Below are 18,231 nucleotides of genomic sequence, written 5' to 3' on the forward strand. Positions count from 1 at the left end.
CTTAAAAATGGGGATCTGGGGGACTAGATGGTTTAAGGGATTGGTAATGAGATACAGAATCATTCTCCTCTAGTTTACTGATTCAAATCTAACTAAAGTCACTGGTAACCAACAGCAATTAATATTGAAGACTTGTTTATATTTTATGTGAAATGAGTTGGTGGCCTGGGTCCAGTTCCTAAGGACAATTGCTCCTGTCAGTAAAATCACCATAGTTGTCACTGACTTCGATACGTGGAAAAATACTGGAACAAATTATTAAACAATCAATTTGTAAGCAATTAGAGGATAATAGGGTGAAAAGTAATAGCCAACGTGGATTTTTCAAGAACAAATCATGCCAAAGCAACCTTTTTTCCTTCTTTGACAGGGTAACTGGCCTAGTGGATGGGGGGAAGCTGTAAACATGATTTACTTTGATTTTAGTACACTTTTGCCACAGTCCCACATGACATTCTCATGACCAAACTAGGGAAAAGTGGTCTACATTAAATTACTATAAAGTGAGTACACAACTTCTTGTAAAACCTACTCAGAGTAGTTATCAATGGTTCTATGTCAAACTGGTATGACATATCTAGTGGGGTCCCACAGGGGTTTATCCTGGGTCTGGTAGTGTTCAGTATTTTCATTTAATTACTTTAATAATAGAGTGGAGAATATGCTCATAAAATTTTCAGATGACATCAATTTGGGAGTGACTGCAAGCACTTTGGAGGACAGGATTAGAATTCAAAATGACCTTGACAAATTATAGAATTGGTCTGAAATCAACAAGATTAAATTCAATAAGAAAAGTGCAAAGTACTACATTTAGAAAGGAAAAGTCAAAGGCACAACGACAAAATGGAGATAACTGGGTAGGCAGCAGTGTTGCTGAAAAGGATCTGGGGGTTATAGTGGATCACAAATTGAATATGAGTCAACAATGTGATGAAGCTGGAATAAAGGCTAACGTCATTCTTGGGTGTATTAATAGGAATGTCATATGTAAGACACAAGAGGTAATGGGCAAGTTGAGCTGGAGTATTGTGTCCAATTTAGGGTGCCACACTTCGAGGAAGAGGGGTGCATAGACTTGGGAGAGTCTAGAGGAAAGCAACAAAAATGAAAAAAGGTTTAGAAACCCTGACCGATGAGGAAAGGTTAAGAAAGGCTTGTTTAGTCTTGAGAGAAGAAGACTGAGAAGAGACCTGATAAGTATTCAAATATATTAAATGCTGTTATAAAGAGGACAGTAACCAATTGTTCTCCATGTCTGCTGAAGGTAGGACAAGAAATAATGGGCTTAATCTGCAGCGAGGGAGATTTAGATTAGATATTAGAAAAAACTTTCTATCTATAAATTAAGTTCTGGAATAGGTTAGCAAGGGAGGTTATGGAATCGCTATCATTGGATGTTTTAAAGAAGAGGTGAGAAAAACATCTGTCAGAGATTGTCTAGGTATACTTGGTTCTGCCTCAGCGTGGGGGTCTGGACTTGATGACCTCTCAAGGTTCATTTCAGCCCTACATTTCTCTGATTCCACAACTGTCTTTTTTATTGGCATTTCCAGCAAAAAGTCCTAGGACTAAAATCCCTACTCATTCTGTGACCTCATAGGAGGCTTGTCTATAATGGGAGAAATCATCATATTAGAAAACGTATTAACTAAGGGTATGTCTATGCTGCAGCTTCCTGCCAGCCTGGATAAATAAACTTGTGGTAGCAGAGCACATGCTAGCATGCTAAAAATAGCTGAAGGCTTACACTAGGCACCCAAGTTCATCCCAGAAAAGTTCTCCCAAAATTTTCTACCCTGTTGCAGTGCAGATAACCATGGGTTTTACTCCCAGAAGTTTTTGTGCCATAAACAGGGGAATGCAGCTCCAGTGCAGACACAGCAGCTCTCGTGTTTCTTTGCAGTGTGGCCTCTCTCAGCTGAGCTAGGCTAACTTGAGAGAAGTAACGTGAGAGTAGAGATGCTACACACGGCTCATGCGGCACCTCATGGTCTCGGACACCATCCGATGGTCCAGGGACATCTACATCGAACACATCACCGGCCACCGACAGTACCAGGAGGTGTGAGCCGATACGACATTGTACATCAACTATGGGAAAGGGACTGAGAGACTTTTTCCATTGGACCATATGAACTGGAACCATAAACTCACCGAACATTAAATCCCACCAAATGAGGGTAAATCCATCCTCATCATGGTATCCACTCATTATACTCCACACCTGAACACAGCCATTATATGAACAAAATACCCCCATATCTCAATCTCTGTACTTTGACCCGTTAAACCTTTACCCCCAATGGGAGAGACTGCAGATTATGTATTCCTTACGCCACCTGTTCCTAAACCGAATTTTGCACCCCTTGATAATCTGTACCTTATTCCCTGATAACCAGAAACTTCTATGCTTAAACTCTGTACCGTTTTCTTTTTACTTCAACATCATCTTAATAAAATTATTATATCTTGCATGAGCTCTGCAGTGAAGACGTATGCAACACCTATGAACTAACATAGTGTTAAACACTACTTTGTTTTTAGTGTGGCCAGTGATAATCATGTTTAAAAACATATTAGCCTGATCATGGTTATCTCTAGAGAGGATAGTGTTAACCACTCAGCACGTTTAAACTTGTCTAGAGTTATCCACCCTGACATACTACATTATGTTAGAACGCATGTTAACTAACACTATGCTAAGCACTCAGTGTAGGAAGTATAGTCTCACTTAAAATTATGTCAGCTAGTCTCCTTAACATTTGGGATAACCACAGCAATTTGATATGGTTTTAAACATGACAGTCCTTGTAGTTAACCATGATCAGGTGCTGTGGTTTTAAACACAGTAGTCCCTGTCTATACTGTGTGCTGAGTTATATTTAAGATCACTATGGAGTAAGGGATAACATTCCTCCGCAGTCAGAGGCCTGGAATTGGCCTGGCTGCCTGATTAGCCCACCACCCCCTGCACCTGAGGAAAGAGGTGGACCTTAATTATCTGACCCTTAGAAAAGAGGGCAGCAGGAATAAGGGAGGGGGGACTCCAGGAAGTTGTAAGTGCCAGTGCCTGGGCAGTGCTTCAAATGGATTGCTGTTAGAGTTACTGATGAGAAAAACTGCTTCAGAAAACCAAATGGACAAGAGGGAAACTGTTTGGGGAGCCCTGGAGTGTTGAGGCAGTGAGGTAAGGGCCAGAAAATCTTGCTATGGGAATTACTGGTGCAAAAGACTGATTTGGGGAAGGGACTGTTATGCTTGCATAGACTTTGAAGTAAGAATCTGTAAAAGGTGGGTTTGTGTTTAAGAAGGCTCAGTTATAGAAATTACTCAGCTGACAATTGCTTCTTAAGGAATTGAAGGAAACTCAGTTGAAGGGAGTGAGCAGCTGGCCCAGCAGACTAAAGTTTGGCCTGACAGGAGGAGGGTGCTCTAAGATTGTCCCAATTTATTACAGTCACATTAATTAATGTGTATTCTAACATAATAAAATTTTTTAGCTCAGACAAGTCCACGGAGGGCAAAATTGTGTTTAATGCCATGTTAATTACTGTGTGTTGGAGAAGGAGAATGTTCATTGAACCTTTGCTTCAGACTCCACCTTTCTAGGCCTCGGGAGATGCATTCTCCTCTAACCCATCTGGTAAGGCACTCTGGAAAACCTCAGCTTGGCCCACACCCTCCTCAGCCCCTGAACTGTGTAGTTCATATGCTGCCAGAATCACTAACTGCCCAGTTTCACATATCTCCAAATATCTGCAGTGGAACTAGAGAGCATATATATGAGAGAGAGGACATTTTGCGGCTTTTAATTGTACCCAGAAACTTGCCTTTCACTCTTCTTTCTCCCCTGCCATTTCTGGCAGGACCATGTGAGGAGTGAGGGAGGGGAAGAAGAGGAGGAATAGAATTTGGGGGGATGTATGAGACTTCTCAAAAAGGGCTGGAAATTCTGTCTGCCGTGAGGGTAGGGTTGAGTTTGCTTTTGAAATCCCCTTCTTTTTGGAAGGGATCCTACCTAAATTTCTGGTTTTAGGATGTGATATTTGATAAGTGCAAATGCACCAAAAATATTTTGAGATATTTTTTTTTCCAATTCTGCACGTCTGCTGCCTGCTTTAGGAGGCCGAGTCTGATTTGTAACAGCAGTTGCCAATGTCTGTACAGCCAAATGGGGCCAGCAGTTTTCCCTGACCCCAGCTTACAGCTTCCCAAATGAACTTGCTGCGCCTGAGCTTCTACTGCCAAGGAGAGCAAATGGACAGGCAGCTTCTGTAGCATTTCAGCAGTGGTAATGGAGAACAGAGTCTGCAAATGGTGAACACGTAAAAAGAGTTCAAGGGCAGGAGGGCTAGTGTTCCCAAAACCTTCCCACACCAAACTATCATATCTGTTTGTTTGCAAAGGCCAAGTGATTCTTTGTATTTGCAAATGAAATGCAATGGCCCTTTCTGGTGGGGAGGAATTAGGATCAGCACTATAATTAGGATGTGTAACCCACCTAGTCGGGGACAAATCCACACTAAAATAGTGGGCATAGACCTGCCAATGAGACCTACACAAATGCAGGGAGAGAGAGGCAGGAGGGGAAAGAGATGCACATTAACAGAGCAGAAGTGAGGGACTATAGAAGGAAACCTATGAAAACAAAATAAACCAGGAGTAGCAGACTGCTGTTGTGCACCCAGGCAGTCCAAAGCAAACCTTTCCTTGTACTTCCCATGACACCCAGAATTACATGCCCAAGAAATTAATTTAAAAACTCGTTCCAGGCCATTCATCTGCTAACTGATGAGGCAGAAGCTAGTGTCAGCTTGAAACAAGGCTAAAACTGCAGGAATGCAAAGAGACTACTTCACACAGCATTCAGGCTCTGGCTACATTCATTTTCTTTCTGAAAAACAGTTCCTTGATACTAATACTATGGCAATGCCACTGGTGACACAAATAGTGGCAGCTCTAATGCAAGCAAGGCTCTAGGCAGCGGCTGGTTTTAGCTGCTGTGTCATTCAGACCTGTGCAGAGCAAGTCTGAATTGCATGGTGTTACACGCGTGGCTGCTGGCACTTGGTGTACAGTAGCGCTTCCACTACCAGCATTGGAGTTGCTCTAGTGGCAGCAGCAGTGAGCTCTTTCTGCCACCCCTGCGGGACCCTGCAGTGCACAGTTTGACCCCTATAGGATGAACTTGCTCTGAGTGTATTTAGTATTTAAAGCCATTACTAATTTAGGATGATCTGCAGCAACTTCATTCAGTGGGGCTGGAACTGCTGACCACTCTGCATTATATAATTCCAAGAGGGAAGGGTTGGGGACTGTACACAGAACACCCGGTACTGGGGAATTCTCTGTATTTCAACAGGCAGGGAGTATATCCTAGTGGATAGGGCACTGGACAGGGCCTCAGGAGACCTGGGTTCTGTTCCCAGTTCTGTTATTACCCATGTTCCCCAGAAGGGCAAGTCACTTTGCCCTCTTGTGCCTCAGTTTCCACATCTGTAAAACAGAGATAATGATACAGCCCTCCTTTGTAAAGCACTTGTATCTAAAGATTAAGAGCTGGGTGTTAGTATTATACACCAATGTACTTCAGTGGCTCGTCATCTCTTTTATGGTTGCGGGGAGGTTTGGAAGGAGTTATTTTTACCCCAGTTCTTAGATCTTGTTTTGTTATCGGGCTGTATTCCCATATAGAAATTTCTGCAGCCATAAGGTCTTTGGGTTTGAACAAATTAAATGTAGTGTTGTTGAAATAAAATGTGATGGCAGTCCTAGTTGGCCCCTATCTCTTCCCTTGGACTGTGCAGAGCTTTGATCAGCTGTTGGGTTTCCAGTTGTAACCTGAGCCCCTCACTCAGTCCTGTTAGGAGCATATTGTAACCAGTCCGAGGGCAGGAGTCCAGACACAGAATGTTCTAATGGGGGTGACGAGACTGGAGTTTATACTCCCAAGGTCAGGGACAAGAGAACAGTCCCTCTTCAGCTTGGGCAATTAAATGGCCAATGAGTTCAAACTCAGTAGAAAGGGACAGGATAGTGGAAACGGAAATTACTCCTTCGGTTTTTTTTTTCTTTCAGTGTTGGTTTAAAAGGCTGAGTAACTTCAATCTAAGTGCACACTGAACCATGTACAGTCCAGTCTGGGTGATATAGGCCTGGACAGAAATGTTGCTCATGTGGAAATGGGTGGGGACCTTGTATTGACATGTTAAAAACCTTTTCTCTGAGATCAGAGTCAGGCTGTGTACCGGAACAGAACTACTCCTCAGGAATCCTGATGGGCTGAGGACTCCAGAGCTTAGCAAATTCTTTATGGCCTTCCTGTGTGTCAGTATCTTTCTTTGTCTTGCTAAATTCTTCCTTTTTTAGTTATATCAAAAGAGCAGAGGTATTTGTGAGGGAGCTGGTGGGAAGAAGTGAAGGGGAGGGGAAGCCATTACATTCGCTGTTGCGTGCACATCCAGAACTATTCCAAAGGCAGGAAAGCTGTAAGAAATGTAAGGATTCTGTGCTGGCAGCTTGGCATCTCCATGGTAGCAAAGGACAGGGTAGATTTGCGTCCCTGTGGCTGCTCAAGAGAGAGGAGCCCAGTGTACTTGCTGTGCCGTAGAATGGGGCAGTTCTGATGTCTGAAAGGGAGGTCCCTGTGGTGGTGAGGGACAGAGCAGCTCTGTTATCCAGTCAGTTGGGAGGACTGGAACAGCTCTGTGTCCCTCTGTGGCAGCTCAGCATCCCAAACACCACACACAATGCTTCATCTCCAAGTGAAGAACCTGCCAAAAGAGTGATCCAAAGCCAGAAAACAGTTTACAACTCTTGACCCTGGCTCAGAGGGTGTGTGTGTGTGGGGGGAATAAGCAATATAAACTGACACAGCAAATAATCCCAGCATAGAGGAAAAGGTAACGTTGTGACCCAGTTTCAACAAAAAGCCCTTGAATTATGCAGAGAAGTCATTAAAAAACACGCTGGCTTCAAATCCAAGCCATTCATGCACAAAAATGAAGCTGTGCCTGTGTACTAGAATTTAGCACCAGGTGTTTTCCTCTTCTAACCTGTTCAACCTTTTGGTCGAGAGATGACAACCAGTCTCTTCCCTTTCAAAAGGGTTAGTCTCAGGTCTGATGATTTGTAGGGAGGAGGAAGAGGAAAGTCTTTGTTCAGAAGCCAAATATGATAAGGAGAGACTCTCTCAGTACATTATCTGTAACAGGAATAAAGTCTTTCTCTCTCTCTCTCCTCTCTCCCCATTCCCCCTTCCTTTCATACGTGGGATTAGCTCCTTCATAACCAGAATCTATGTAGTCACAAGTAGGAAGGATTTTGAAACTGGAGATGGCACCTTCTCCTGGGAGTTAAGAGCTTTGTTGCAGGGTGTCTTTTCTTTACTTCCCTGTTTTGTGGTGTGGTGTTCTGTTTGTTGTTCCCCCACTCTACCAGAGATGAACATGAACCCGGAATTCAAGGGTTTGGATCTTTGGAAGTGTAGATCTGGATCCAGACTTTGCGTCTGACTATCTCACTAATGGGTTAAACCAAAACCCCTGATTCAAACAATCCTAAACTTTAAGAAAGTTTGGTTCCAGAGCCAAACATCAGTTTTTGCCTGATTTTGCTAGATTCAGCTTTGTTTCCCAATTACTGGCCAGAAACCATGGTGAGATAAGTGAGATCAGATGGGAGAAAAGGAGGCCTACATTTGTGGGAGAAAAGTTCTGAATATAAGAGTTGGCTGTGTTGGTGTCCAAGGCGGAAGGAAGGAATCTCTCCTTCTATCCTCATTTGCCCCCTTTTTTAAACCTCCTTCTGAACTGATATAGACAGGATATTAGACTGGATAGACCTGATCTAGTATGGCAAATCCTCTGTTCCTTTCTAGCTGTTCTCTCCTCTGGCAGGTTCAGAAGTGTGTATTTAAGATAAGACACCTGGAGTTTTCTCTGGCGCTTTTGTGTGTGTGTGTGTGTGCGCACCTCTTAATTATTTTGTTTTGTGGGAATGTAGGTGTAGAAGGACTGAAGCCCTATAATGGGTTGGGCAAGCTCACTTTGCTTAATTTCAAATCAGTTGGATGTTGTAACCTTGAAAATTCAACTCATGTGGTATTTGGATTCAAGTGAAGGGCAGGGGAGAGAATTTAATGACCAGTAAGGAAGTGTAATGTCTTTCATGGTGGAGAAGAAACAGGACTGTTGTAAAGATTTAAAGGGGATTCTTTTTTGAGGTTTCTAGATGCAGGCAGGACTCTGTAGTCTGGGAACAAGAGGGCCAGAAAGAACTATCTAAACGAAACTTCTTCTTTCCACACAGGTTCACCCTAACTCGTGCATTGACTCGGCAGTCATGGGGAGGCACTTTCAACTCTATTACTGGAAGTATTATCTCCCTTTTACAGATGGGGAAATTGCCACAAAAAGAAGAGAATTAGGCCCAGTTTTATAGTGGTGTGACTCAGTTGACTTCAGTAGAGCTAATCTTGAATGACATTTGTGTAAGAGAGAAGAATCAAGCTGAGTAAGTCTATGGCAGAGCTGGGAATAGAACTGAAGAGGCCTGACTGACTGCTAGTCCCTTTCTCTAATTGCTGTGCATTGTTCTTTCTCCTGGATTGGAAAAACATGTTTGTGGGTTAAATGAGAGTTCCTTTTAATTTGCTCATTTTCCCCTTCATTGTGTCATTCATCCAGGGTCTCTCCTCTGCTTATCTAAACACAATTCTTACACACACAGCCCTTGCTACAGAAGAAGCCAGTACGTTTCCTTTTCTTCCCAATGCATTTGGACTTGTCCGTCACACACAGAACAGAACGCAATCAAACCAGTCAACATAATACATTATCCTATTTCTTCCCCCCCCCCCCCCGCTTCCTCCACCCCTACACTCGGGACCATGGGACAGATGCGTCTCCTGCCTGCTACTCCACGTTACTGTGATCTAGCTTGTGCCCTAAGTGCATCTTAAGTTTCTAATGGGGGTTTGTAGGAGACTGAAAAAGACCTTTCACCCGCTCCACTGGCTCACAGCTCTGGGTGCCTAGGGTAGGGTTGACCTGCCCTGCCCTCTGACCCCTGACTCTTCCTCTGACCTTGCTGGATTATTCCTGCTGTGCTTTCTGCAAGAGAAGGCCCCTTAGCTCTGCAGACGAAAGAAAAATACCCTTCTCTCCTCCTCTTTCTCTCCCCCCTTCTCCCCTCCCCCATGATGACTTGCTGTTGTTTGAAGGGAGTAATCCATACTCTGGGCACCAAGCTGAAGCGGCAGAGGGAAGGCTCTTTAACTCTCCCTGTGCTGAACTTTCTCTGGGCTCTTTGCCCTCCTCACAGCCAAGCTCAGCTGCCTTTGGTTTGACTGGCTGCACAATGCTGATTAAGAAAACTGTCTGTCATAACTGTAGTCTGTGTGGAGGAGAGGGAGAAGGGACTGGACAGAGCAGCAAGTGTGCCTTTCAGAAACAGACCAGCAGGAACTTCTCTTGGACACTTGTCTCATCTCATTACTCCCTAGGGGCCCTCTCTCAGTCCTTGGAGGTATCCCCTCATCTCTTCCCTGATGTTTAATAACCTCTAATCTGTCACATTTACCATCCTTCCCAGAAAGGAGGACTGGAAGCAGGATTTCCATTAGAGTTTGTCACCACCTCTCCCTCATCAGCCAGAAGAGTTTGCTGTAAATATCATAAGGTGTTGCTCTCAAGCCCACTGTGCAGTAACCAAGGAAGCATTATGGTGGGGCTTCTGGTTCTTTACTTTGTTTTGTTTGCCTTCCTCTAAGGCACAAAGCATTGGCTTCTGCTTAAGACAGACTTGATGGGCCTGTTTTGGTTTTGCAAATTCTTTTTCCCCTGAGCATGTGACCACTGAAGCACTCAGACCCTGCCAGCTGGGGAGAGAGAAACTAGGCCCAAGAATTGAATCTGGAAGGCCAGCCCTATTTCAGCCAGGTATAGTTAACAAATACTCTAAACTCGAGAAACTGTTTTCTCTCCTCTCCTCCCCCCCCCCCCCCCCCCGGGTCATTTCTGCTGGGCCAGACCAGCTAAGTTAGCATTTAGATATTGAACGAGAATCCTCTAGTGGTGAGAGCAAGAGCACAAGGACTGGAGACTACCTCATCGCTGCCTTTGACATTTGGTGGGAGCTTGGCCAATTTAACTTGCTGTGTCTCTCACTAGGTATAAAATGAGGACCATGATATACTTTGACGTGGTGGTGTGAGGCTCAATTAATTAATGGAAGTAAAGAGATCCTTTGAGGAGAAACACTACAGATGTGCAAAACTGCAGGATTCTCTCTCACTGGACTTTGTGGGCTCCACATCACATCAGAGTGGAATCTGTTACATCAAATGCTTGCTTGCTCTGTTGAATTTCTGTTCTTCATCCTTTGCAACAGGAACAGGGTATGGCATGTGTTCTGTACAGTAGGTTGGACACAGACCTGAGCAGGATTTCAGATCCAAGGCGTGCCTTGTTTCATCACAGGGATTAGTAGTGAGGTGTGACTGGAGATAGCAGCCAACCACGCAAGTCTCGCCTCTTTATCATTGCACTTTGGCACAAGGATAAAAGAGTCTTAGTTCACTTGTTCACAGCCCTGGCATTTCTTAGATGTCTGTAAAGTAGTGTCAGGCTCTGCTTTATGTGAAAGCAGAAGGAGTCTTTGCTGGAGCGACTGTCGCTCTTTGGCAAGCTTAAAATGAGTGTTCAGCAGCACAACTGGCAAATCTTTAATTGTGTTCAGACTGCTGCACTCTATTAAAATTTTGCATACTGCTTGCAGCTAGGTTAGTGTGTAAATGACTGGAGCTTTGCTCAGGATCACAGGCAGAGTTAGCAGAACACCTATCTCAGGAGCATTTTCTGCTTTGTATGTTTGATCACAGGAAAGTTGTCCTCTTCCCATCTACAAAAACAAGGGGATGTGGCTCCCTCTAGCCTTTTCCTTATCCCATACAGAAAGACACTTTAACAGGAGGAACCACTTCCCCTCCCAGCAGCCAGAAGGGAAGAGGCAAACACCAGCCCCCACACATGGATACAATTAACTTAGGCTTGAATAAAGACTATTTCCCCATGTTTATCCCCACCCCCACCCCCCAGAAGTTCTTGTCAACTGCTGGAAATGGCCCACCTTAATTTATTACTACAAAAGGTTCCTCTCCCACCCCCTGCTCTCCTGCTGGTAATAGCTCACCTTACCTGATCACTCTTGTTACAGTGTGTATGGTAACACCCATTGTTTCATGTTCTCTGTGGGTATAAATTTCCCCACTGTATTTTCCACTGAATGCATCCGATGAAGTGAGCTGTAGCTCACAAAACCTTATGCTCAAATAAATTTGTTAGTCTCTAAGGTGCCACATGTACTCCTTTTCTTTTTACTTTTAAGGTCTTACAAAAACATGTATCTTGGGAATAGAGAGAAGCATTTCTGACTGGTTTAAACAGTAAGACAGGATGTCTGGGTTCTGTTCCAGGCCTGTCATTGACTCACTGGATGACCCTAGGCAAATCACTTTGTTCATTAATGTTTGTAAAGCACTTTAAGATCCTTAGATAGAAGGGCAACGTATCATTATACTAGTAGGTGATGGGTAATAGTAATAGTGTGCCTCTAATGTACGATGTAGCCAAAATCTGTGGCAAAGCAAATAGCAGCATCCATTGCCTATGTTGTGATGAAGATCTGTTAGAATAAGTTAATTGCCCATCCTCTCCTCCCTCCTGCAGGACTTTGCACAGATGAAATTCTTCTGTGTTTTGTGACCTGCAATATGTTTCCATGGAAGTCACAATGTGGATTAGAGATGCAGCATTATGACTTCAAAGTGAGATCAAGCAGGGGTGGGAAACTCTTGTTTGAAAACAAGGAAAATGTCAGAAAATACTTGATGGGTGAATGGATTTTGATTTTTAAACTTGTCTTTAGATCAGAAACCTGGGTCCTTTACTTCAGTGGTTCTCAGCAAGGGGTCTGGGGCCCCCTGGGGTCTGTGAGCAAGTTTCAGGGGGGCCACCAAGCATAGCTGGCATTAGACTTGCTAGGGCCCAGGGCAAAAAGCCAAAGGCCCACCATTTGGGGTTGAAGCAGAAGCCTGAGGAACTTGGCTTCGCAGGGCCCTCTGTGGTGTGGAGCTCCAGGCAATTGCCCGGTTAGTATCCCTTAACGCCAGCCCTGGCTTTTACATGTAGAAAAACAATTGTGGCACAGGTGGGCTGTAGAGTGTTTATAGCATGTTGAGGGGGCCCCAGAAAGAAAAAGGTTGAGAACCCCTGCTTTACCTCACATAAAGGAGCATAATCTGCGTTCTGTTTTGTAGCCTTGGGCGAGTCAATTAACTCCTCTGAGCTTTGGTTTCTCCAGCTGCGAAATGAGAATATCCTACAGGTGGGGTGTGAAGAGTAGGTAGTTAATATCTGTAAAACCATGTTAAGATTCTCATCTGAAAAGTGCAATATACATTCAGTGATAGAGTGGGAGTGACAATCAGATGGAGGAACCCTGTGGGGATTCCCAGCATCTTCAAACTGGGCAGAAATCTTTTGAGTTGTCTCAAGGTTGACTTTTTTTTTTCATTTTATTTTTCTCTCAGCCTGCTTTCCAGCTTTACTGTAACTTGTGATCATTGCTTTATCTCTCATAGGACGTGTAAGATGGTTTTTCCTTTTTTTTTTTTTACCTGGGAAATTGTAAATGTGTTGGTATCAAAGGTGGCTTTTGTTGAGATAAGATTGACAAGAAAACATAAGCTTTCACCCTCCTTATCTGCAAACTATTAACAAAAATACTCATTAGTAGAAGAATGAGAGAGAGGAAAAGGAATCTTATGCACCTGTACCATCCAGGTTTCAGAGTAACAGCCGTGTTACTCTGTATTCGCAAAAAGAAAAGGAGTACTTGTGGCACCTTAGAGACTAACCAATTTGAGTATGAGCTTTCGTGAGCTGTAGCTCACGAAAGCTCATGCTCAAATAAATTGGTTAGTCTCTAAGGTGCCACAAGTACTCCTTTTCTCTGTACCATCCAGTTACTCTTAAATTAATCCTCTGAATATTCCAACATGCCTTTTAATAGAAGCCTCCGTGAAAATGAACAATACTTTCCCTTCTAAAGTGCCTTTCACCTAAAGTTCTTGGAGCACTTTAGAAACATCAGTTAAACCGCACAATTTCCCCATAAGGTTAGTAAATATCACTAAACATATTTTACAGATGGGAAAACTGAAGCACTGAGTTTGTGGCAGAACCAGATGCTGTATGAATCAATAAATTCACAGCGAGCGCAGAACCTTTAAAAGACTTTTTTTTTCTTTTTAAATCTTTCTATGGTAACATTTATTTGATACCTCAAATCAGAGATTTCCTCCAAGATTCCTTTAAAATCAAGAGGCTAAATCTGTGTGATTGGGGTCAAAGAGATAGACATTGGACACAGCCAATTCATATTAACTCAGTGAGAGTAGCACATGGACCTCTTTCTGCATTAAGCCCAGTATGAGGTACAAAAGTAGCCTGAAGGTCTTGTTTCCTATTTCAGTGTTCCTCATACTTTTTAATGACCGATTTGGGAAGTTCCTCAAATTCTTTGTCTAGAAGGATGCTGTCACGTTTTAAAGTCGAGACTACCTACTTTAAAGTTTTATCTGATGGAAAAATTCCTCTCACTGCGTACTTATATGGCCCTTATCACCATGGTATCTGAACATCTCCAAAGTATCTAAAAATAGAAATGACAATCTCTCTTCCTTCCCAACCTGGAGGAGCAATAACTTGATTAGTTCAAAAGATTTTTCCCCCAACCCCCCCCCCCAATGGGTTCTAAATAACAGTGTTTTATCAAGGGGTGGAGGAGCTATCCGCCATTGCTTGTATAAAGCCCTCAAAGCTGTAAGGTTTTATGCTCCCTCTGCTGATTCCACTCCAGCCATTAACTAACAAACCCTATTCCAGGGTTTGTTAATGCTCAAACACGAGATGTCTTGGAAGGATCCAGTGTTACCAAAGTTGTTGATGTTTAGGGAAAACTGCTATGTATGTTAATTTCCGCTTCAGTTGAAATGTGGGGCTGAAGGAATCAGTGCTTGCCAAATGGAAAGTGATTAAGAAAATATTCTATTGCCACATGAAGGCAGTTGTTCAGTGTGTCAATTAAACAAGCGTCACTTTTCCTTTTTTTCCTTCAGTCTGTCCTACCCTCATTATGGTGATACAGAACACATTATAGTAATCAACATTGATGATCTCTCCTCTGACCTCTTCCCTTTTCTATTGGGCAATAGACTGAGCAGCTTATGTTGTGTTTTTACGTTAATTATTGTGGAGAACCATTGCAAAAGGGTGGGTGGAACTGGTCTGAAGACCATAAATTTGTCTAAGGGAGTGCTGAAGCTCTGTCCCCCTGGCCCACTTTGTGAGATACTTCAGATCCATCCCACTGAAAGCTCTGAAGATCAGAATTAGGGGGGTTGTTTGTTTTGTTCTGTTTTGATTGGGTGTTTTATGGGGAGTCAGTAGTGCTGGGGTGAAGTGGTCATGATGATTCATTATTTAATAGGCAAGCTGCTACATATAGGACCAACTGGAGACTCTTCAAGTCTTCCCATGTACAGTGCATTACAGTAATCCAATCTGGAGGTCATGAAAGCTCAGTACTCGGATCACTGTGGCCAGATCCTCCTCACAAACTGAGCCCTTTGGAACTCTACAAATGAAAGTTATCATGTCAGAGAGCAACTTCCCACCATCATCCTCTGGGACTGGCTAAAGAGGAGGGATATGATGCAACTCAGGGGCTTTCCGTTTACCCTGACAGACCTTTAAGCCAAGACAGCACTGTTTCATGATCAATGGTGCTGAGTAGTAGAGTGCTAGATCTCTTAAAAAGTATAGGTATTGAACAACTTACAAAAAATGGATAATACTTCAATTTGGGAATTTATAAAGTTACGTATAAGAGATGATCCAGTTACAGAACAGCAGAAAGAAGAAATTAAGAAGAATAAGCAATAGTGGGGGCTTGTCTCTATAATACATTTTTATGAAGCATGACTTTTCCACCTGGATTCCTATGTTTCAGCCAAAGAAAAGACCCCCTTGTAGCATTTTTTTAAAAAAGCATTTCCTTATGATGTGTCTCTAAGGATCTCACAGCTAATAAACTTTTAAAGAACTGTCAGTGGTTTGTGGGGGAAAACTCTGAAAACCACTCTTTTTAGAGACAATTTTGTAAATATATCTTTTTCTGCAGTTCTCACTTTTTATTGCTGGCAGCATTAGCTTGGAAACCAGATCTGTCTGAGTGTTCATGCAAAGTTCTTGCTTGCTGTTCACCTGACATCATTGTCTGCTTGTGATATCTGGCTTTGGAGATGAGTGTGAAGGCACAAGCCCAGGATGAGGAATAAGCAGCAGGTCTAACTTCAGAACTCCTCACAAACCAGAGAGTTGGTGTTCAACAAGTTAGCTTTAGAGGGGAATTTGTAAATGAAGAGGGTCTTGGTGCCTTGCACTCTGTAGTGATTTACACCTCTAACATTGAGGGCAAAGACCATATTGGTTAAAAACCAACCTTGTTTGCAGGGGAAGTGAAAGTATCTGTAAAACAAAATACATAAACAAATGGAAAAGGGGGAAGTTGCTAGTGATGATAAATCAGGAGCTAGGAATTGTAGAAAATTGATAAGGGAAGTCAAGGGGCACAAGGAGAAATCTGTAGCCAGCAAAGTTAAAGACAATAAGGAATTTAAGTATATTAAGGACCAAAAGAATTCTAACAAGGGTATTGATCCATTACCCTATGGAAATAGAATTATCCATAATAATGCAAAAAAGGCAGATGTATTCAATAAATATTTCTAGTCTATATTTGTGGGGGGGAAAATAGATCTAATCCACCATATGATTATAACACTTTCAATTCTACTAGTATTTCAAGAGGATGTTAAACAGCAGCTAAAAAAGTCAGACATTTTTTTAAATCAGCAGATCTAGATAACGTCTATCCAAGAGTTGTAAAAGAGCTGGTTGGGGAGCTTGCTGGACCATTGTTGTCCATTTTCAATAACTCTTGGAACACTGAAGTTCCCAGAAGACTGGGGGGGGAAGCTAATGTACCAATATTTTAAAAGGATAAATAGGCTGACCCACATATTTATAGGTCTGTCCGTCTGACATTGATCCTGGGCAAGATAGTGGAGCGACTGATGTGGGACTCTATTACCCACCTTTATTTATTAATATAATTAATGCCAATCAACATGGGTTCAAGGAAAACAGAACCTGTGTTACTGATATTTTTTAATAGATTACCAGTTTGGTTGATAAAGGTAATATATTTGGACTTCTGTAAGTCCTTTGACTTGATACCACACAACATTTTATTTAACCAGAATGCTATATTCTTTTTAACATGGCACATATTAAATGGACTAAAAAATGGCTAACTGATAGGTCTCAAAATGCAAAGGGAATCATCTAGTGGGTGTGTTTCTAGGGGAATCTAGCAAGGATCGGTTCTTGGTCCTATACTATTAACACTTTTTTCTTTCAGGTCATTGATTTTAAAAAACACAATAATCACTGATTATACAAAAATTAGGGGAGTAGTAAATAATGAGGAGGACAAGTCACTACTACAGAGCTATCTGGATCGCTTGGTAAAATGGGTGCAAGCAAACAATGCATTTTAAATATGCTAAATATAACCCTATACATCTAGGAACAAAAAAATGTAGGCCATATTTACACCATGGGGGACTCTATCCTGGAAAGATGCAACTCTGTGCGGGGGGAGGGGGGAATTTTGCTTCTCTACAAAAGAAAAAGGACACTAAACTTTCTAAACTACTACATGCTACAAGGGGCCACAGCAATGGTCCCCTCAACCCACCTAGCAATATTGTTAACCTATCCAACTATAATCTCAGCCCAGCAGAAGCAGCTGTTCTATCTCGGGGCCTTTCCTTCTGCCCCTCCACCCCCACGAACATGATACAGTTCTGTGGTGACCTAGAATCCTATCTTCGACGTCTCCGACTCAAGGAATATTTCCAAAATACCTCTGAACAACATACTAATCCACAGAGACCTCCCTACCAACACTACAGAAAGAGGGATTCTAGGTGGACTCCTCCTGAAGGTCGAAACAGCAGACTGGACTTCTACATAGAGTGCTTCCGCCGACGTGCACGGGCTGAAATTGTGGAAAAGCAGCATCACTTGCCCCATAACCTCAGCCATGCGGAACGCAATGCCATCCACAGCCTCAGAAACAACTCTGACATCATAATCAAAAAGGCTGACAAAGGAGGTGCTGTTGTCGTCATGAATAGGTCGGAATATGAACAAGAGGCTGCTCGGCAGCTCTCCAACACGAGTTTCTACAAGCCATTACCCTATGATCCCACTGAGAGTTACCAAAAGCAACTACAGCATTTGCTCAAGAAACTTCCTGAAAAAGCACAAGATCAAATCCGCACAGACACACCCCTGGAACTCCGACCTGGGATATTCTATCTACTACCCAAGATCCATAAACCTGGAAATCCTGGGCGCCCCATCATCTCAGGCATTGGCACCCTGACAGCAGGATTGTCTGGCTATGTAGACTCCCTCCTCAGGCCCTACGCTACCAGCACTCCCAGCTACCTTCGAGACACCACTGACTTCCTGAGGAAACTTCAATCCATCGGTGATCTTCCTGATAACACCATCCTGGCTACTATGGATGTAGAAGCCCTCTACACCAACATTCCACACAAAGATGGACTACAAGCCGTCAAGAACACTATCCCCGATAATGTCACGGCTAACCTGGTGGCTGAACTTTGTGACTTTGTCCTTACCCATAACTATTTCACATTTGGGGACAATGTATACCTTCAGATCAGCGGCACTGCTATGGGTACCCGCATGGCCCCACAGTATGCCAACATTTTTATGGCTGATTTAGAACAACGCTTCCTCAGCTCTCGTCCCCTAAAGCCCCTACTCTACTTGCGCTATATTGATGACATCTTCATCATCTGGACCCATGGAAAAGAAGCCCTTGAGGAATTCCACCATGATTTCAACAATTTCCATCCCACCACCAACCTCAGCCTGGTCCAGTCCACACAAGAGATCCACTTCCTGGACACTACAGTGCTAATAAACAATGGCCACATAAACACCACCCTATACCGGAAACCTACTGACCGCTATTCCTACCTGCATGCCTCCAGCTTTCACC

The 18,231-nt window shown here is 43.0% G+C and overlaps 1 protein-coding gene and 1 long non-coding RNA gene across 8 annotated transcripts in view; one reads left to right on the forward strand and one right to left on the reverse strand.

Annotated features, from left to right (window-relative positions):
• RAD51B (RAD51 paralog B) overlaps positions 1 to 18,231 on the forward strand; it is a 788,206-nt gene that overhangs the window by 620,620 nt on the left and 149,355 nt on the right. The gene's annotated exons all lie outside the window — the stretch shown is intronic.
• Positions 1 to 18,231, reverse strand: part of LOC142072536 (uncharacterized) — a 170,319-nt gene that overhangs the window by 4,679 nt on the left and 147,409 nt on the right. The window lies entirely within an intron of this gene.

Source organism: Caretta caretta, chromosome 6 (assembly GCF_965140235.1).
Source record: "Caretta caretta isolate rCarCar2 chromosome 6, rCarCar1.hap1, whole genome shotgun sequence".
Taxonomy (NCBI): Eukaryota; Metazoa; Chordata; order Testudines; family Cheloniidae; genus Caretta; species Caretta caretta.